Genomic DNA, 22,022 nt, shown 5'->3' on the forward strand with positions numbered 1-22,022 from the left:
AGCATAAGATATGAACACATGTGCACACTTGGCTACATGCAGCTCTCGCTTTCATCTCAAAACAAGCACTTCTACTCATGACCGCTCATTCTGTAAACACAGTCCAGTTCAAAGTGAATGGCACATATGGCAATGGTCTATTTGCATATTATCCTACTGCAGCTCTGATTGGTTTTGCCGTACCCGTCTGTGTAGAGTACAGGCTGAGTATAGCCTGTCAATGCAATAAAATCATACTCCAATGCATTCTGCCTTCATCAACATTTTATGTTGCATTGAAAGCGGCTAATATTGCGTTGATTTGATCACAATTCCCACAGTAAAGGGAAACGTTGATAATGTTGATAGCTAAGTTGGGAAACTGTCAAGTTGAGTGACGTTCAATCTCGTGTTTCTCTGCGCAGGCTGATATTTCTTCTGTGGGGCAGTCCCGGGAGCGCGCAGCTTAGAGGGAACATTGGTTGCAAGTTGAAATGAACTCTTCAAAACAGTGAGACAGTTATATTGCGGGCAGGGTTGGCCATTTCTGTGCCATTCTTGTCTGTTTACACTTTTTGTGACAGTTTTTTTGTTGTTGTTGCAGACATCTGTGTCTTGTGCACAGAATGGGTTTTAAGCACCACAGCAGCATGCTTGGCAGCAGTGAGGCTTCTCCAGTTGGCGTGCACGGTCTAGTAGCATCAGCTATTTACATTGTGGTGTACTCTCACTGGCGACACTAACACTGAACCACTCAGTGGTTTATTCCTCTCAAAGTCATCCACGATGTAATGCATATGCCAGGTTATTTTCCATGACAATTGTGGCTGTTGGTAATGACTTTGGGTTATGGCTCCTGCATAAGAAGGGGCTTTGAACAACTGAAAGATAGACTGCATCAATCAACAGTGGTTGCCTATGTACCACTGGCTAGAAAGATGCAAAGGCAAGTTTGGAAAATCAAGAGCAAACCAGTGGAACCAAATATAGTTGGCTGACTCCATTTGTTTGTTCTTTAAATTGCATTGGTGGCAAGCAGACTGTCTCTGTCCATTATAGGGTTGCCATTATCATGCATTGGTCTGTTTTTTTTAAACTCTTAGCAATCTAGAGATGGAGTTGGTCCATGAAGAACATTCTCAGGACTGGCCATTTGTTCAAAGAGTGCGTCCTTGTGTCCTCCTTGTGCTTCTTTACACATCAGTGAAGATAATAACATACAGTATGAACGGCCTTGCCTCAGACTACAGATGACAGATCCACATTCAGATGTTCACATCCAACTGATACCATACATTAGACTGCTTATTAGATCCTGAACGTTTAGATAATATTTTTTTCAGCTTATGAAACGTAATAAGTTCTACGGCCATGGACTCAATCTTACTCTCTCTTATCACATCCGTTACTCTTTGTTTCCCTTTTGGGGCGGCAAAGTAGCCTAGTGGTTAGAGCGTTGGACTAGTAACCGAAAGGTTGCAAGTTCATATCCCCGAGCTGTCGTTCTGCCCCTGAACAGGCAGTTAACCCACTGTTTCTAGGCCGTCATTGAAAATAAGAATTTGTTCTTAATAAAGGTAAAAAATAAAAAATAAAAACTCAGTGCCATTTTGTGGGGGGGGGGTTTCTCCTGGGTTTGTGCCGTTCTGTCTGATGGATGGGGTGTAGGCCTTACTGTTGTTATGGGTGGATGTTCTTATCACAGATTCCTGTTTTAATGAAATGACATTCACACGTTCACCTTTTGTGTCATCGTCTTTCATCCATAAGGAAGATTACTCTATTTGTGTCCATCATTAATCAGCGACTGAGTGAGGGGATGAGATTATAGAACTCATTCCGTCGTGTCTAGTGGATGAAAGGAAGGGAGGGGTGGGAGCAAAGGGATCAGGTAATTTGGAGAAATGGGTGAGACATTTTTCTCTGTGCATTCTGGCTGGCCCACATAGTCTCAGTATAGATACTTTGTTCACTTCTCGTCTCTCCTTACTCATCACCTCTATAATGCAAATACTCTGTAACCTTTTCCTCTCATTGTTCTTAGAAAGTGGAGTAGAGTTGAGCTACGTTGAACTGACACGTTCCATTCAGTACAACGGAGCAGGTGATCACTCCAAGGAACATACTTTTTAACCAGTAGAAAGGCCTGAAACCCATAGATCTACCAGGGCCAATTCAGAGTGCATTTCCTGTGTCCTTTACTGTAATGTAGGCCAAGTTCACAGTCCTCCAGGCCAGTGTAATGTTGTTGTTCTTTATGGGGTCTGCTGATACTGGTCTGCAGAGCATCTGATCACTGATGATATTTTCGTAGGTCTTGTAACGTATTGGCAAGGTTGCTAGAGTCAGCTACAAGAGATAAAGAAAATGTTGTAAATATGATATGGAGAAAGTTATTTTAGAAAATCAACACAGTCAGTTTGCCTTAACCTTAGACGAGTTATTACTTTAAAATCAGCTACTTACATTAACATCTGCTGAATAGGCACTGTACTTTGTTACAAATGATACAATGGTTATATAGTCTGCAATGTGTTTATATGGCTAGTGGTTGTTCTATATTGCTGCTTTTATAGCAGGTCACAGTATTCTCTGTCTGATGAAATCCACCCATATGGCTTTGAAATCAGTGGAAAATATCACTGTGCTCTTTTCGGTCCATCAAGTCCATCCTCACTGAACTGAAGCATGCATGACTATTGTTAAACCTTTTATTAAAGCAGCAGCTGGATTTGCCTCTGTAGCTTTTCCAGCTAACAAACTCTGACCCCATCTCTGCCTTTCTAGATTCCTTCCAGTCAGCAGTAGAGAGCCCAGGGTTTCTGTGTCAGTGGTGAGCGGACAGGGGAAATGTTTCATACGCTAATATCTCAGTAGATAGTCTGGACAGAACTTTGCCCCTGTGTGCTATTATTTCCCACACTGAGCGACTGTGTAGTTGGTAAGCGATCCACCAGTCAGTCACTGGGCCAGGCAACAAACATGGAGCAACATTAGTCAGAAGTATATGCTGTTTGAGCAGTTGTTTCCCTTTACATGTTTTGAAACGGAGTAGTATTAGATTTGAATTTGCGCTGTCTTTGGCCTCGTCCTAGATTGACAGAGTAGTTTCTCTCCCTTGTTTCCACTGAATACGTACATGGGCTTACATTGTTAACACAGCATTGACATTTTATCGCATGGCTGAACCCTCTTTTTGAATCCGACTATTCAGAGAATGCAATCAGTTATAACTGTGTATTCTATGGACTCCATACAGCTCATTCATCGTCCAACTGACTGCCAAACCACTGGGCCCCTTTGGGATGTGCATTGAATATGCCCTTATTCACTGATCCGAGGTCTGTTTTGTCTCTCTATGGTTAATGTAGGTAACCGACCATTAAGGGAACTTTTACAGTACCCCGAAATGAGTAAGATTGAACTTGGGATAACCTGATCCTCAATCTGATTCTAGATGTTAACTTCTTCTTCAAGTCTTCTGCGTGGCTGTAGCCCCCTCTGCTCCACTTCAGTCAATGCGATGATGACCCTTTGAGGGTATCGTCAGTTGGCGTGAGACCACCATCCTTCACCCACCCAGACCAGGCAGGCTCCTCTGGGACTGTGAGGTGACACAGCAGAGAGAGTGAGTGACGTGACCCAACCTGAGGGGAACCAGGCTGCCCTGGTTAGGCTCTCTATCTGTGGCTGCCTGCCACCAGACTCTGGGTCTGTCTTTCAGTCTGGCTCCTTGGCCCCGGCCCTGGGTGTTTGGTTGGGTCTCTGTGCGTGATGAATGGGGTATAAACAGTGATAGCGTCAGCTTGTGGAGCTGCTTCCTGTTTGGTGTCGCCCAAGTCCTCCCGTGCAGCCAGAGAGGGAGCAACCGCGGGACAAAAGTTCATGACTTCCTGAGAATGACTTGTCTTTAGCAGCCAGCCGGCCCAGCCAACCAGCATTCCTCCGCTCCCCATCCAGGCATACTTGAAGGATGATGTTATGTTGTTGGGATGGGGTGCCATGACATTTAAATATAACAAATTCAACTATAACACTGGGTTTCTGGATCGCGTCAGACAAATTGTAGAGGATGGTGTAATGGTTATGGCACGCTCAACATGCCTTGATATCCTGTCAATGCGGCATTAAATAGCAGGTGGGGATGTTTGGAGGCGAAGGTTGGAAATCCTAGCCTTGTCAGTTGAAACATTGGAAGTGTTTGATATATAACGGAAGGTTTACAGAGAGGGTCTCAGCCTCCATGTTAACGTTCCTCTCTAGCTGTTCGAGGGCGAGGATAAAGCTTGCAAGAAGGAAGGACATTTGAAGTCCTTTTGGCATAGACAATAGGGGGAAAAAACATCAAACCAAGGCAGTTTTATGAACATTCTACTTTAGCCCTTGTCCCTAAGATAGTCCTGCTCTGTTCTGAACATATTCATCACAGCTGGATATACTGTACTGTGAAATGTGTCTGTCTGGCACAGCACAGCACACCCTTGCTTTCCTACTGGTTTGTTAGTGCAGTAGAATAACTCCCAGTTCCTGGTTGAGAGTAGCACAGCTGCCTGTGTAATTAGCTGAACAAAGGCCTTTTGAGAAGCAGACACTCAATAGGTCAAGCTGGACAACATGAAACAGTATGGTGAAAACAGAGGGATTTGGGTAATATTTTGAGCCTTTGAGTAATATCAAGCTGCTCGATATAACGTTTCATGTAAAAACTAGAACTTAAACGGACAACAACGGATGATAAACAAGGGATTTTCACCTCTTTGACGTATGGAACAGTACACGCGTCCTAGTGATTTGATTTGCCACGCACAGCGTTTGTTTCGTTGGTACATCGTCAGCTTATGGCCCTTAAGTCGTCAACACACGATAATAGTTTTAATCACCCCATATTCGATTAAAGAATTCATCAAAACGACAGGAGCAGAACTGATTTCTGCGCGAGAGAGAGAGAGAGATGAAAACAAAATTAGAAAACGAGAGAGTGCAGATGGAAACTGGAGAGTGCTCCTCTCCCACAGGCCATAACTAACTGGAACTCGCAGGAAATAAATCACGTCCATCCACTCCTCCCCTCCCCCAGCCTGGACAGCTCAGCCCAGCTCTGCTCAGCACACATCTGCATGTTCCTATGGAACAGCCATATTTCACCCTGAGCACGGCTGGGCTGAGCTCTGGGCACTATGTGTTATATACATGGGGTAAGACACATCCTGGAAAGCACATTTGGTTGCTTCTGAGAAATAAAGTTCACCCTAGAGTCAAAACCTGTCCATGTTATAAGTTATGGGAATTGCTTCTGAATGGAGACCGTTACAGTATATATGATTTCAGGGTTCATTTTTCCAGCTTGCATGTTTTTCTTCGAGTTCATGTGCATGCTTAATGTCATATTTCAATTTTCAATCTTTCTAGGCCAGTGCAGGCAAAATTATGGTTGTATGAATGCTGCAACTGAGGGATACCTGTATCACTATAAGCTTTCACTTATGTCTGGAATAACCATGTGTGCAAGCAATCTATCGATTTTTCCAGTCCTGAGTCATTTGTGGGAATAGAGAGAGGGATAAAAACACTATAGTTAAGTGAACTGAGTAATGTCTCCCATCTGCAGTTCACATTTCTCCAGTCTCAATCTCCCCAATTGTAGAGTGGCATGGCAGAACAGAACACTCACCCACAAGAGTCACAAAATGACAGACTGGGGCATTGTGACTGGTCCTCCTTTGGGAGGGAGGACGGCTATGGTGGCAGTCCTGCATTAGTGCCTGGCTTGTGGTCTGCTGGCCAGCTTGCCTGCTGTATGCCCAATGGTGCCCTGCTGTGTGGTAGGAGCCAGACCCAGCCATAGAATTCACCACCACCCTGTGGTTGGCTTGTCTCTGCACTGGCAGCGTCAGTAGGCCACTGGGACGGATGCCCTTCACCATATTCTATGAATGTACAGCTAGAGATAATCTAGACTTGCTCCAGTCTCTATTGCTACTGGTTGAATAGTTCTAAGTAGGGGTTTCAACTCTGATTATATTGAAGGGACAGGTGTATATATTTTCAAGCACACACTGTACAGTAATCAACCTCAAACAACTTTATATTTACAGCTGTGCTCACCTATCCCTTTAGTACAGCCTATGTAAAGTGATTGGGGACATATAAATTGTAGAGCGAGTAATTCAAGTAACATCCCCTCATAAATCTTACACCAGCGTGCAATATATTCCTGTTTATAGAAGGATGTCACGATTCCCTCATTGATTTGGCTGGCGGCTGCTCACTCACTTTTGGAGTTACAGGATACTTCCCCCTCTGCACAGACAGGCGTTCCACCTTGTCTGCACTCTCTGACCTGGCCCGCCTTAATGGATCGCTTAATGGATCGCAACCTTGACCAATGCTGAGGGCACTTGCAGAGACGTGGCCCAGTGCCAAGTTCACAGACTAACAAGAGAGGGGATTCAGGCGTCCGGCCTGGTCCTATGTTGGTTGATTTGCCGTGCCTCTTTACAGTTAAACCCTAATGACATTACTGGTCTCAGAATGGAGGTCAGTGTTCACAGAAGTAGCAATGGGGGAACTGTTAGTTCTCAGAAACAATGTGATTTACCCCCATTAGGTTAATAGCAGCAGGTTGATACGAAACCATACGCAGCCTAGTGTTTTCTGTCAGACGGCAGCACCAGCGTTGGCGTCATCGGTCCCCGACGTGGCGGGCGGCAGGTTTGAAAATGCATTCGGAGGTGTTTTTTCAGAACTGTTTTCCTCCCCTGTTTGTCAGCTCACTGGGTGATCTACCAGGCTGGTAGTAAGGTGGCAGAGGAAGTGCAACAGGGCCTCGATAACAAGCAGCACGAAACCCGTAACCCATTGAGAACTTAAAGGACACGTACAATGCTTTTATGGTGACATTGAGCAACAAATGGATCTGATCTGATCTCATAGTGGTTGAAAAAGCTAATGTATTTCAGCATCTCTGGTCGCCGTGTTCTTTTAACTTGTATTGTGTTTACTTTTGTCTCAGCCACAAGTTTAAAAAAAAGTCAGTTGGTGTGACGTCTGTCACCATGTTTCCGCAGCCAATACATACTCTTAACCAAAGTCCCTCTCCAGAGCCTCTCCCTGTTTCCACAGCAGGCTCTGTTTTCGCCTGCTTCTCAATCAGCTGCCTGTGGTTAGTGGAGAAATACAGTGTGTTCAGTGGCCCATTTCGTCTGTGTGGTTCTGGCTCTGTCCAAATGGATTCTCTGTCCGCTGCAGTGGCTTGTATTCCTGTCTGTATCTGTGTGTCTGTCCCTGTGAGTGAAGGTTATCATGAGCAAAGTGGGTTTTTACAACATGTTGACCTAATTTTACCTACAGTGTGTATTCTGTGTCCTGTTTAGACTACTATTTATTTCAGCGTTTAGAATGATAAGCAGTGAAGATGGTCAGCAATGATATGGAGTCATGGTCACCTCGTCTACTGTCAAACCCTACAGCTCTTTATACTAGCAGAGTACAGAGATAAACTCTGGATCACCAGCAATATCCTTTTACCTAAATCAAAAGCTTCACATGATATTTAATCTGTGTTCGGAATCAGAGCCACCTGGCCGGCACTAGTCCCCTGCCATTCCCAGACAGAGAGGAGAGAGTTTTCCTAGTATATCTTGAAGGCACACTGGGCTGCAGAAGCATCACCAAGGGCCTATAACTCAAAGCCCAGGGCCTAGCAGAGCTGCTTAGATCACACTGCTCTCTTCCTCTCTTCCTGAGAGGTCGCGGCTCCTGTGACTCAGCCTTCTTCCTCTCCTCCCCTCCTATCAGCCCCCGGACACATTCACTTTCTCCCTCACACACTCACAAGACAACCAGGGGAAGAGAGCCAGTCTCTCTCATCTCTAAAGAATGGACCGGGGCTCTCAGCTTTCAGACAGCTCTCGTTAAGGACTCGTTAAGGAGCTGGCCACCAAGTAGTGACCTCATCTCCACTATCTCCTCTCCACTGAGGACTGGACTGGAGCACTTGATCCACTTGAGGACACGAAGGAGTAGTGTTGAGTTGTTTTAAGTCTGAATCCACACAACACTCAAAAGGGCAGTAATAGATCACAGTGCAGGCTAAAGGTTTGAAGAGTCTCCAATTAGAGCAGTACGACCACCGTGAACAGGAAGAGAGGGTCCATTTCAGGCTGAGAAGTATCCTAGTATCCTAGTATCATTATCACAAATGCAAATGAAGTAATAGGAGTATTCCCCTATGGTTTGTCCTGCTAGTGGAAGTAGGTCTATGCTGACAGGTGTATGTGCTCTCTTCATGAGTACACTGTTCTGTGGTTTGGGGAGAGGCCTAGACTTAAGCTCAGTGGTTAGCACTGGGATTTCACCTTGTCAGCACTTGGTATCTCAGTACGGGTTTTTCGAGGTAAGGGCCCCACACCAGCACTGAATTAGTTACATATGCTCTGTTCTTTTCATCTCACAGTGGACTGAACCTATAAGGTTGTGGTGTTCACACTTTTCTTGAAACATAGTGAAAATGAGTAGAAGAAGGAGCTAGTGTAATAGCGCTCTGCAAAGTTGGTCAGACAATAAGTTACTCTGTCAGTATGGTGACCCTTGTCCACAGACAGAGTGGAATGTGCAAGTTCTGCCTTTTTGTTCCAAATCCTGTCCTGAGCAGATAAATGGGAAACGTTTTAGCAGAGGAAGCTTTTTTGCTTCATAGTCTTTCCACTAACACAGTCTACCTTATTGTGTCACTGATGAATTCAAAACTTTTCCATTTTTCCATTGACTTCTGCCATGGGATTACACTGTAATACATTTTCAGATGTATCTGAATCGTCATACCACGTGGAACTGAACTTATGGTATTTTCTGAGCAAAAAAATCATTAAAAAAAAACATCAACACTCCCCAGCCACATAAATGTCCTTTTCACTGCATCTTGTTGCACTGGGCTCAATTTGTTACCAAGATGGATTGTCTTCCGTTTATTTTTCCTGCTGTGAAAAGTGTCTACCAAGGCCTGTAGCGGAGCAAATATGAGCGAGAGACTGCGAGTAACAGATAAACACAGGGAGGGAGGGAGGGAGAGAGAGAGGGAGAGAGAGAGGGAGAGAGAGAGGGAGAGAGAGAGGGAGAGAGAGAGGGAGAGAGAGAGGGAGAGAGAGAGGGAGAGAGAGAGAGAGAGAGAGAGAGAGAGTCGGTCCGGGAAGTAAAGCAGTAGTATGTGTGAAATGTGAACCATATGTGGACTATAGTGCTGTGCAGTTGGCTGCTCCCAGTTTCTCTGCCTCTCTGCTCCAGCTGTAGTGTGTTTGCCTTGGCTCCAGCCTGCAAAATAGGGAGCGATTAGTTTGATGTAATGCACTGTAATGCTCTCTCGCTTTCTCTCTCTCCCTCTCTCCGCCCACTGGCTGCTGGGCTGGGCAGAAGGGAAGGCACATGCTCTGCAGACGCCTGGCCTCAGAGATTATAGGAGCAGTTTATTATATTACATAAGTGTGATTCTGCATATACTGTACAGTATAGAAGGCCTACTGTATGTGGGAAGAGCTGTGGAATGGACAGATGCATTTTCTATAAAAGCCCCAGGGAAGCAGCATGTATCTACTCTAGGCTACTGTACATTAGATGTCTCATGATTAGGGCTGTGGCGGTCACAGCATTTTGTCAGCCATGATTGTCAAGCAAATAAACTGTTGGTAATTAACCGTTAATTAACATAAAAACAGTTAGCATCTCCTGGCTTCCACACTGTCGTGACTTGACTTTAACATTAATCAGAAGACTGTTATTTGTCTAAGGAACTAACTATGTTTAATTGTTACCAGATTAAATTAAACATGTAACAATTAACTCATTAGGATCTGGGGCACCACAAGAGCAGTTCTTGAAAGATTTACCATCTCCCGAATTTAACTCTAAAAGGTCTTTACCTATCACATCTATAAACAGTCAACTTATTAGTTATAACCTTGTATCATATCATCATTCTGAACAGTCCTCCTTGCATCTGCAAAAACCCGAGCCTTACTTATGATTCAGTACTACACAAATTGGTTTAATTACATATTTACTAGCTAATTAAATGGGAACACAAGGTAAACATACACACTTTGCACCGGTTATTGACTAGAGACTTAATACGCTGAAAACAGGTCCCTGCGGAATGACAACAACATGGCTGCTAGTTAAAGGAGAGATGGGAGCGGGAGAGAGACAGAGACACTTAACATTAGAATAGAAACTACTCTCACCTACACAGTAACTAGTGGTGTAACGGACCGTAGTTGATCCGTGATTCGTACGCATCACCCCCCACGGTTCGGCACGCATGTGAACCGCGGATCGATTACAGAGTTTAACCATCATAGTGTGAAAAACTGTTTTGCTGCCGCTGTTACTTTTTTAAGTAATTATTCCCTAAATCTCTGCAGAGTTGCAGTGAAAAGATAAAGACAAGACAGATGCTGTGTTTTACTCTGAAGCCTGAAGGTGGATTTGATTATTTTTTTAAAGCAGTTGTGTGTACTGTTCATGTGAACGGGGCATGTTGAATCCCAACGAATCAATCCTGGACACTCGCGTTGCAAAGAGCAAAGAAGAAAAAAGAGCAGTGACAGCCATGTCCAGCGGAGGAGCTGAAGAACTGGAAAAGCCTCCCGCTTCATTCACAGTTGAAGTCGGAAGTTTACATACACCTTAGCCAAATACATTTAAACTCACTTTTTCACAATTCCTGACATTTAATCCTAGTAAAAATTCCCTGTCTTAGGTCAGTTAGGATCACCACTTTATTTTAAGAATGTGAAATGTCAGAGTAATAGTAGATATAATTATTTATTTCAGATTTGATTTATTTCATCACATTCCCAGTGGGTCAGAAGTTTACATACACTCAATTAGTATTTGGTAGCATTGCCTTTAAATTGTTTAACTTGGGTCACACGTTTCGGGTAGCCTTCCACAAGCTTCCCACAATAAGTTGGATACATTTTGGCCCATTCCTCCTGACAGAGCTGGTGTAACTGAGTCAGGTTTGTAGGCCTCCTTGCTCACACACGCTTTTTCAGTTGTGCCCACAAATTATCTATAGGATTGAGGTCAGGGCTTTGTGATGGCCACTCCAATACCTTGACTTTGTTGTCCTTAAGCCATTTTGCCACAACTTTGGAAGTATGCTTGGGGTCATTGTCCATTTGGAAGACCAATTGCAACCAAGCTTTAACTTCCTGACTGATGTCTTGAGATGTTGATTCAATATATCCACGTCATTTTCCCTCCATGAAGCCATCTATTTTGTGAAGTGCACCAGTCCCTCCTGCAGCAAAGCACACCCACAACATGATGTTGCCACTCCCGTGCCTTCGGCTTGCAAGCCTTCCCCTTTTTCCTCCAAACGTAACAATGGTCATTATGGCCAAACAGTTATATTTTTGTTTCATCAGACCAGAGGACATTTCTCCAAAAAGTACGATCTTTGTCCCCATGTGCAGTTGCAAACCGCCAGTTTTGGAGCAGTGGCTTCTTTCTTGCTGAGGGGACTTTCAGGTTATGTTGTTATAGGACTCGTTTTACTGTGGATATAGATACTCTTGTACCTGTTCCCTCTGTTGTTTTGGGATTGATTTGCACTATTCGCACCAAAGTATGTTAATCTCTAGGAGACAGAACGCATCTCCTTCCTGAGCGGCTGTTGGCCCGGGGTTGGGATAGCCAGGAGGAAAGCATGGCCAGCCGTAGAAAATGCTTATGGAAATTTTCGATTATCATAGATTTATTGGTGGTGACCGTGTTACCTAGCCTCAGTGCAGTGGGCAGCTGGGAGGAGGTGCTCTTGTTCTCCATGGACTTTACAGTGTCCCAAAACTGTTTGGAGTTAGAGCTACAGGATGCACATTTCTGTTTGAGAAAGCTAGCCTTTGCTTTCCTGACTGACTGCGTGTATTGGTTTCTGACTTCCCTGAACAGTTGCGGAGACTATTCGATGCTATTGCAGTCTGCCACAGGATGTTTTTGTGCTGGTCAAGGGCAGTCAGGTCTGTAGTGAACCAAGGGCTATATCTGTTCTTAGTTCTACATTTTTTGAAAGGGACATGCTTATTTAAGATGGCGAGGAAATTACTTTTAAAGAATGACCAGGCATCCTCGACTGACGGGATGAGGTCAGTATCCTTCCAGGATACCCGGGCCAGGTCGATTAGAAAGGCCTGCTCGCAAAAGTGTTTTAGGGAGCGTTTGACAGTGATGAGGGGTGGTCGTTTGACCGCGGACCCATAGCGGATGCAGGCAACGAGGCAGTGATGGCTGAGATCCTGGTTGAAAACAGCAGAAGTGTATTTGGAGGGCAAGTTTGTCAGGATAATATCTATGAGGGTGCCCATGTTTACGGATTTAGGGTTGTACCTGGTGGGTTCCTTGATGATTTGAGATTGAGGGCATCTAGCTTAGAGTTTAGGACTGCCGGGGTGTTAAGCATATCCCAGTTTAGGTCACCTAACAGAACGAAGATACATGAGGGGCTATCAATTCACATATGGTGTCCAGGGCACAGCTGGGAGCTGAGGGGGGTCACCAGTGAGAGACGTATTTACGTATGACGGCTGCGTGGTCCCATGGTGTTTATACTTGCGTACTATTGTTTGTACAGATGAACGTGATACCTTCAGGCGTTTATAAATTGCTCCCAAGGATGAACCAGACCTGTGGAGGTCTACAATTTTTTTCTGAGGTCTTGGCTGATTTATTTTGATTTTCCCATGCAAAGAGGCACTGAGTTTGAAGGTAGGCCTTGATATTTCATCCACAGGTAAACCTCCAATTGACTCAAATGGTGTAAATTAGCCTATCAGAAGCTTCTAAAGCAATGACGTCATTTTATGGAATTTTCCAAGCTGTTTAAAAGCACAGTCAACTTAGTGTATGTTAACTTCTGACCCACTGGAATTGTTGTGATACAGTGAATTATCACTCTGTAAACAATTGTTGGAGAAATTACTTGTGTCATGCACAAAGTAGATGTCCTAACCGACTTGCCAAAACTATAGTTTGTTCACAATAAATTTGTGGAGTGGTTGAAAAACTAGTTTTAATGATTCCAACCTAAGTGTATGTAAACTTCCGACTTCAACTGTAAGTCTCATGTATGGGAGCATTTTGGCTACCCTGTCAAATATGAGGATGGAAGTTGGGTGGTGGACAACAACATTACGGTGTGTAGGCATTGTGCCACAAGAAAGCCGTATGATCATGGAAATACATGGAGCATGGCCACACATTTAAAGCGTCATCACTCTGGTGTGTCAGTGACGGGAGCCTTCTCAGCCAAGAGACAACCACTTCTCACCGCGGCATTTAAGCCCTTTGCTGCAGAATCAGACTGGGCTAAAGCCATCACCAAATCTATTGGGATGTTTATCGCTGTAGACATGAGGCCATATTCTGATGTGGAAAACAAAGGGTTTGGTGAAAGTGCTTGAGCCACGCTACGAAATCCCCTGGTGCACCCACTTCAGTATGAAGATCATGCCAGATTTTTATGAACAGGAAAATATTGAAATTGTCGACAAATTATCCAAGGCATCCTCTGTTGCCATCACCACAGACGGGTGGACCTCCAGGGCAACGGAAAGCTACGTGACTATGACTGCTCACTACACCTCAGAGGAGATGGAGATGCGAAGGCCGGTGCTACAGGCACTCCCCCCATATGAGAGTCACACAGGCACAAATCTGCTGCAGGTACTGCTAGGAGCAGTAGCCGAGTGGAAGCTAGAGAGGCCCAATAGCAATATCCCAATCATCACAGATAATGCCAAGAACCAAGTAAATGCAGTGATAGAGGCTGGACTGGGGCCACAGATAGCTTTTTCCACCGAAGCACAACAGCCGCTCATGTGCTTAAGACCAAACAAAAAATTCTACAACTACTGACCCACAAGCTCATACACAATGTCACAACAAGATGGAACTCCACTTATTACATGTAGGAGTGCTTTCTTGAGCAGCAGGCAGCTGTATACTCTGCACTGACAGCGAAGACGCTGAAAAAAATAAAGACTTTGTCTGATGATGTGAAAGTGGCAGAGGAGGTCCTCCAGGTGCTCAAACCCCTCAAAACGGTTACAACCCTATTGAGCACTGAAACTACACCGTCTGTGTCCATGATCCTACCTCTGAAAACAAGGATTCTACAATCCATGGCCCCAAGTGAGGAAGACAGCACCATCACTAGAGATGTCAAGGCTGCCATTAGAGAGGACCTGAATCCTAGATACCCCCCTAATGTCCAGGACTACCTTCATAGATCTACTGCATTGGATCCAAGGTTCAAGTCCCTGTCTCACCTAGACCCTGCCCTACACCGGAGGACATACAGTGATCTCACCACTGAGATTGTGGCCACTGAAGAGGTTCAAATAAAATAAGAGTGAATTACTTGAATAGTAAATATACTGCAGTCAAAACTGGACTGGTTCGTAGTCTATGCTATTGCTATTAGAATCATACATGTTTTATTTGAATAGTGACTTTTATTAAATGTTATTGCCACAATTATAGTTCTATGAAATATTAAAATAAATCATTTGTTAGTTTAATAGATCAAGTCCATTTTTTTCTGCATGGTCAAGCCACAGAGCCGACGGGAGCAGACTCAGAGGCATCTCCAGGGTACTGTTGTCCTTCTTTGTAGTTGTTACTTGGTTACATGTTGTGTAGTCCTGAACAGAACTACATAGTTTATTTTCTTTCCATTCGCTCTTGAAGATGCTTCTTTGAAGATAGACTTGCCAGCTGTATCGATGGCTTGAGCAGAGTAACAGGATGGACCTACTTAAATTTGCTTTCGAAGATACTTTACTTAGGACAGCTAATCAGCCGTACCAGTGATTGCCCGGGAGGTGAGTTTATCGTCTCCACCTTGTGTTGAGATTCATTGTAGAAACCGCTTTAAACATGCAGCTGCAGCTTCATGTTTTTCTGGCCTGGTGTGTTTTTTTCTTAACCCATCATTTATACAGTTTGCTGGAAAGGAGCGGTTCCGGCAGGCTGGCATGCTCCCTGACCTCACTCCGGGCAGTAACTACTCACTGTGCAAAATTAGGTAAAATAATTATCTCTTATAGCTTCTCAAATCACATCCCTCTCTTAACAAAAACATTTTCATAATTTTTTTAATGCAGAGTATGGAAACTTCATATATGTAGTGGGTACACTTTCCAAGTTACAGTATTTAGCTCACCTCTGACCATTCCCCACATTCTCTGTTAGAAATATTGTTCCAGTATTCGCTTTTGAACATGTTAGAGTTTCAGCGGGAAAAAGTCTGTTGAAACAAAGGACATTCCTTTAGTGAATCTTGAGAGTGCATGCCTGAATCTTCTCCCTTGATTTGCAACAGGGCGTGAGTTGTTAACCCCCACAATTTATTTTCTTCCCCCTCTGGGGTGAGAGGTGGTCTGATTTAAGTTATTCATTGCAAACCTGATCTGACCTATTTGGATTCTTGTGGACAGTCATGACAACACATACAGTGGAAAGAAAAAGTATGTGAACCCATTAGAATTACCTGGATTTCTGCATAAATTGGTCATGAAATTTGATCTGATCTTCATCTAAGTCACAACAATAGACAAAAACAGTCTGCTTAAACTAATAACACATAAACAATTATTTACAGTTTATTTACAGGTTGACCCTCTTTTGGCAGCAATAACCTCAAGCAAACATTTTCTGTAGTTGCGGATCAGACCTGCACAATGGTCAGGAGGAATTTGGGACCATTCCTCTTTACAGAACTGTTTTAGTTCCACAATATTCTTGGGATGTCTGGTGTGAACCGCTCTCTTGAGGTCATGCCACAGCATATCAATCGGGTTGAGGTCAGGACTGACTGGGTCCCTACAGGAGGCATATTTTCTTCTGTTCAAGCCATTCTGTTGTTGATTTACTTCTGTCTTTTGGGTTGTTTTCCTGTTGCATCACCTAACTTGAGCTTCAATTGGCGGACAGATAGCTTTACATTCTCCTGCAAAATGTCTTGATAAACTTGAATTCATTTTTCCATTGATGATAGCAAGCTGTCCAGGCCCTAAGGCAGAAAAGCAGCCTCAAACCATGATGCTCACTCCACCATAGTTTACAGTCGGGATGAGGTTTTGATGTTAGTTTGCTGTGCCTTTTTTTGTGTGTTCCTTCCAAACAACTCAACTTTAGTTAAAATCTGTCCACATAATATTTTGCCAGTAGCAGGTGCTCTTTTGCAAACTTCAGATGTGCAGCAATGTTTTTTTTGGAGAGCAGTGGCTTCTTCCATGGTGTCCTCGCATGAACACCATTCTTATTTAGTGTTTTACGTATTGAAGACTCATCAACAGAGATGCTAGCATCTTCCAGAGATTTCTGTAAATCTTTAGCTGACACTCTGAGGATTGTTCTTAACCTCATTGTGCTTTCTGCGCTGTGCTCTTGCAGTCATCTTTGCAGGATGGCCACTCCTAGGGAGAGTAGCAACAGTGCTGAAATTTCTCTATTTATTCGCAATTTGTCTTACCGTGGTCTTTCTATTAGAGATACTTTTGTAACCCTTTCCAGCTTTATGCAAGGCAACAATTCTTAATCTCAGGTCTTCTGAGATCTCTTTTGTTCGAGGCATGGTTCACATCAGGGAATGGTTCTTGTGAATAGCAAACTCAAATTTTGTGAGTGTTTTTTATGGGGCAGGGCAGCTCTAACCAAAATCTCCAATCTCGTCTCATTGATTCGACTCTAGGTTAGTGGACTCCTGACTCCAATTAGCTTTTGGAAAAGTCACTAGCCAAGGGGTTCACATACTTTTTCCAACCTACACTGTGATTGTTTAAATGATCTATTCAATATAGACAAGAAAAATACAATAATTGATGTGTTATTAGTTTAAGCACACTGAGTTTGTCTATTGTTGGGACTTAGATGAAGATCAGATCAAATTTTATGTCAAATTTATGCAGAAATCCAGGTAATTCCTAAGGGTTCTCATACATTTTCTTGCCACTGTAGCCTACAAGCCACTGATGCAGACATTTGGAACATCTACATTTGAAAAAGTCTAATACATCCATGTAATATAGCCTACACCATCACAATAAATCCATTATTTATTTTAGACAGGTCTAAAGAAACATGATATGAAGAAAATGTAGTCTATTTCGGAAGAACAGAATAGCATACTCTGAGTTGTCTTTGCTATAGGTCCTGATCTGGCTATGCCACATGGCTGTGGGCTACACTAGTTCATTTAGCAGGCAAGATTTGCTTAGAATTCCATGGCATTATTTTATAGTATGAAGAATGAAATTGAACAAAGCTAAATAATATATAAATATTTTCTTCCAACGATTTAAGGGAGCGAGCACATGCGACTATTCTGTATTAAGCGGATAACAAAGAAATAGGTAGTCCTATATGCTTAATTTCAAGTTATTAATGTAACTTCAGTTGTTCTACAAATGTTGGGCTATATGTTTTGATTTTTTTAAATTTAAAAGCTGCAGATTTCATGGTGGCATCCCTTTTGTGGCCATAATGCACCCTAAAAAATCCATGCCTTTGTTGTGCCCTTCTCCCTGAGTGCACGCTCCGAAGCACTCCCCATCACGTGATCGAGTCTTTCTCACAGGCTACAAGTGAAGACAGACACATCGTGGATGCAACTGCGTGCTTCCTTATCAAATTCTGAGGTGCATATTGAAGATATTGGAAGAACTGTCCACGTTTACTTTTCGTCAACCAGCAAGATGTGTAGGACTAACAAACAGCAAAGCACTAGGCCATGTCATTCTACTATCCTCCATAGTACAAAAGTCAACCTATTCTGTGCCAGCAATAAATATTCCATGCATAGTCTGGGACAGTTGTGGAATGCAATAGATCCCAAATTAATACAACCACTAGCATCATTTTTTTTTTTACACAATGTGGCTGACAACAGATCAGAACATTTAACTTAAAATGTTGGTAAACTATTAGGCTATTTCCTCACATTATAAGAGCAGCAATGCGCACATGGTAGTAGGCTATAAGAAGGAATGCTCCATTAGCGGGAAAACACCATTATCAAAAGTGACTGCAAATGCGAATATGCATGTAATGCCTTTATTATAGAGGCGCATTTTTGTGGTGGAAATTATCTTCCCCAAACTTGAAACTCAGACACAGCTGATGTATGCCAGTTAGGCTCTAAACCCCTTGTAAAGTAGATTAATGTACTTCATTTTAAGAAGTTTTTTTTTTAGGCTATATGAGGTGTGTGACTATGATTCGGGGGGGGGGGGGGGGGCTTTTTTCTTGTGCTGGGCATCATTCACAAGTGATAATACATAGTTCACAAGTGATAGGCTATCATTCACAAGTGTTAGGCTAATATTGTCACTCATCCGACTATTCTTGATTTATACTAAATAATATGTGTGAAATTCGTTTTGATTTAGAATGGACCATTATCATGCACCTGTCTCAAAACAGGGGCAGCGGGAAAAAATACATGTCATCTATGCACTTAAACAGCGGATGGAGGACGTCATTCATTTTCATGCCTGCCAGGTAGGTTATACTCCTGTTGTAAAGATAAGCAATGTTCTTAATATTAGGAAAGTTGATAAATAAATATAGTAGAAATAGCCTATAGAAATGTTGCACAACATGAGCTCATGGGCTCGATTACATTTGCATTGATGTCAGAGTGATTAGAGGGACACTAGAGTGCTGCGTACCAGGCAGTTTGTATGTTTGGTAGGCTACTAATGGCAATGAGCAGCATCAGAGCTTGGAGAAGCTGGCATTTGACTGCGTTCGTGACCTATGGTGTGGCGGTAATATGGTCACCGCAACAGCCCTACCCATGATTCCATTTAGCTTAGTGTTGCCTCCTTAGCGTCACAAACGAACACAAATCTCCTGAAGCATCAAGGAATTGTGGATGCTTGACCTTTTAGTACTCTGTTAACACTGTCCTCAGGGCCTCTAGCCTCCAGCTAGCAGCCAGTATGGATCAGTCATAAATACAGTGCCTTGCGAAAGTATTCGGCCCCCTTGAACATTGCGACCTTTTGCCACATTTCAGGCTTCAAACATAAAGATATAAAACTGTATTTTTTTGTGAAGAATCAACAACAAGTGGGACACAATCATGAAGTGGAACGACATTTATTGGATATTTCAAACTTTTTTAACAAATCAAAAACTGAAAAATTGGGCGTGCAAAATTATTCAGCCCCTTTACTTTCAGTGCAGCAAACTCTCTCCAGAAGTTCAGTGAGGATCTCTGAATGATCCAATGTTGACCTAAATGACTAAGATGATAAATACAATCCACCTGTGTGTAATCAAGTCTCCGTATAAATGCACCTGCACTGTGATAGTCTCAGAGGTCCGTTAAAAGCGCAGAGAGCATCATGAAGAACAAGGAACACACCAGGCAGGTCCGAGATACTGTTGTGAAGAAGTTTAAAGCCGGATTTCGATACAAAAAGATTTCCCAAGCTTTAAACATCCCAAGGAGCACTGTGCAAGCGATAATATTGAAATGGAAGGACTATCAGACCACTGCAAATCTACCAAGACCTGGCCGTCCCTCTAAACTTTCAGCTCATACAAGGAGAAGACTGATCAGAGATGCAGCCAAGAGGCCCATGATCACTCTGGATGAACTGCAGAGATCTACAGCTGAGCTGGGAGACTCTGTCCATAGGACAACAATCAGTCGTATATTGCACAAATCTGGCCTTTATGGAAGAGTGGCAAGAAGAAAGCCATTTCTTAAAGATATCCATAAAAAGTGTCGTTTAAAGTTTGCCACAAACCACCTGGGAGACACACCAGACATGTGGAAGAAGGTGCTCTGGTCAGATGAAACCAAAATTGAACTTTTTGGCAACAATGTAAAACGTTATGTTTGGCGTAAAAGCAACACAGCTCATCACCCTGAACACACCATCTCCACTGTCAAACATGGTGGTGGCAGCATCATGGTTTGGGCCTGCTTTTCTTCAGCAGGGACAGGGAAGATGGTTAAAATTGATGGGAAGATGGATGGAGCCAAATACAGGACCATTCTGGAAGAACCTGATGGAGTCTGCAAAAGACCTGAGACTGGGACAGAGATTTGTCTTCCAACAAGACAATGATCCAAAACATAAAGCAAAATCTACAATGGAATGGTTCAAAAATAAATATATCCAGGTGTTAGAATGGCCAAGTCAAAGTCCAGACCTGAATCCAATCGAGAATATGTGGAAAGAACTGAAAACTGCTGTTCACAAATGCTCTCCATCCAACCTCACTGAGCTCGAGCTGTTTTGCAAGGAGGAATGGGAAAAAATGTCAGTCTCTCGATGTGCAAAACTGATAGAGACATACCCCAACCGACTTACAGCTGTAATCGCAGCAAAAGGTGACGCTACAAAGTATTAACTTAAGGGGGCTGAATAATTTTGCACGCCCAATTTTTCAGTTTTTGATTTGTGTTTTTGAAGTTCAAAATATCCAATAAATGTCGTTCCACTTCATGATTGTGTCCCACTTGTTGTTGATTCTTCACAAAAAAATACAGTTTTATATCTTTATGTTTGAAGCCTGAAATGTGGCAAAAGGTCGCAAAATTCAAGGGGGGCGAATACTTTCGCAAGGCACTGTACCATGCTCCTTCCTGAACAATGTGTGGTGGCAGAATCAAATACTCCAGAACAAATGGCTGCTCCCCATCATGGGTGGTGGGCTCACTGATCAACAACATTGTCAAGAGTGAGGGATGATTTTTGCCCTTTTTTTCATAAAAGCGCAATGAGGGTGTGTGTGTGTGCTTCTTCTTCTACCACTAGTACTACTACTACAACTACAACACCAACACCACCACGCCATAAGGCTGCTGAACAATTAATCAAATGGCCACCCGGACTATATACATTGACCCCCCCAGTATATAGCCTCGGTATATTGTTTTGTCTTACATTTTATTGAATTTTTTACTTTAGTTTAATTTATTAAATATTTTCTTAACTCTATTTCTTGAACTGCGTTGGTGGTTAAGGGCTTGTAAGTAAGCATTTCACGGTAAGGTGTACTACACCTGTTGTATTCAGCATTTCACGGTAAGGTGTACTACACCTGTTATCGGCGCATGTGACAAATAACATTTGATTTTATTTGTGTTCTTTTTGTACATGATCAAAAGGCCTAGAGGAATTAGACAAGCTAATGATATGGTAAATTAGCAGTCATGGGAAACACTTAAAAGCACATTATTGTCAACAAAACACTTCAAACACATTGGAATATGGCGTGGTTTATAATGAACCCCATAGATCTGAACTAAGACGACTAAAACCAGCAGTCTGCCAATAGAGAAGTTCGATTTTCAGTTCTGTCATTTTTATGCTTGTGGGTAAACCATACGTTTATGTTCTAAATTGAGCAGCTCATTCGTATTTCTTCCACCCTGCCAGCCTCCTCGCCTCCTCAAATTCCTCTTGAAACACTTTGTATAATGTCCAGTACACAATATCATAAAGTGTCAAATGTTTATTATACAATCTTCATTGCCAGGAAGAGGGTTTTGATATGAACAGTCTACTGTTGCTTACATGTAGTTTATGTTAGTGCTCTCTCTGCTATGTGGGGTATATGATGTTGCTGTTTCCAATTATATGAATCATGTAATGAAGACCAATGCAATCATTTCACTGGAGACAGAGGGGAAACTTCATTTAATAATTAACACAGTTTTCCATTTCCACTAAATGTGCTTGATGTGACTCACACACAACAATTTCTTTCCCCAAGGCTATATCGAGCACAATGTGAGCTTTTCCTATGTGGAGCTTTTAGACCATGTATTCAGTGCATTTCCCACTGATGTGTTCTCTAACATGTGCCACAAAGTTAAACAGCAGTTTTGTGTTTGACATCAAAACAATCTTCCTCTTTGTCATAGACTTTCAGTCTCACATATTGTAGTGTCGTTCCGTTGCACTTAAACCACACAGTGCAGCTTAGCTCCTTTTCACATTTAACATTCAAGCTTTAACCCT

General features: G+C 42.8%; 1 protein-coding gene across 1 annotated transcript in view; it reads left to right on the plus strand.

Annotated features, from left to right (window-relative positions):
- Window positions 1-22,022, plus strand: part of prkd3 (protein kinase D3) — a 60,676-nt gene that overhangs the window by 1,255 nt on the left and 37,399 nt on the right. The window lies entirely within an intron of this gene.

This window comes from Oncorhynchus mykiss, chromosome 25, assembly GCF_013265735.2.
Source record: "Oncorhynchus mykiss isolate Arlee chromosome 25, USDA_OmykA_1.1, whole genome shotgun sequence".
NCBI lineage: Eukaryota > Metazoa > Chordata > Actinopteri > Salmoniformes > Salmonidae > Oncorhynchus > Oncorhynchus mykiss.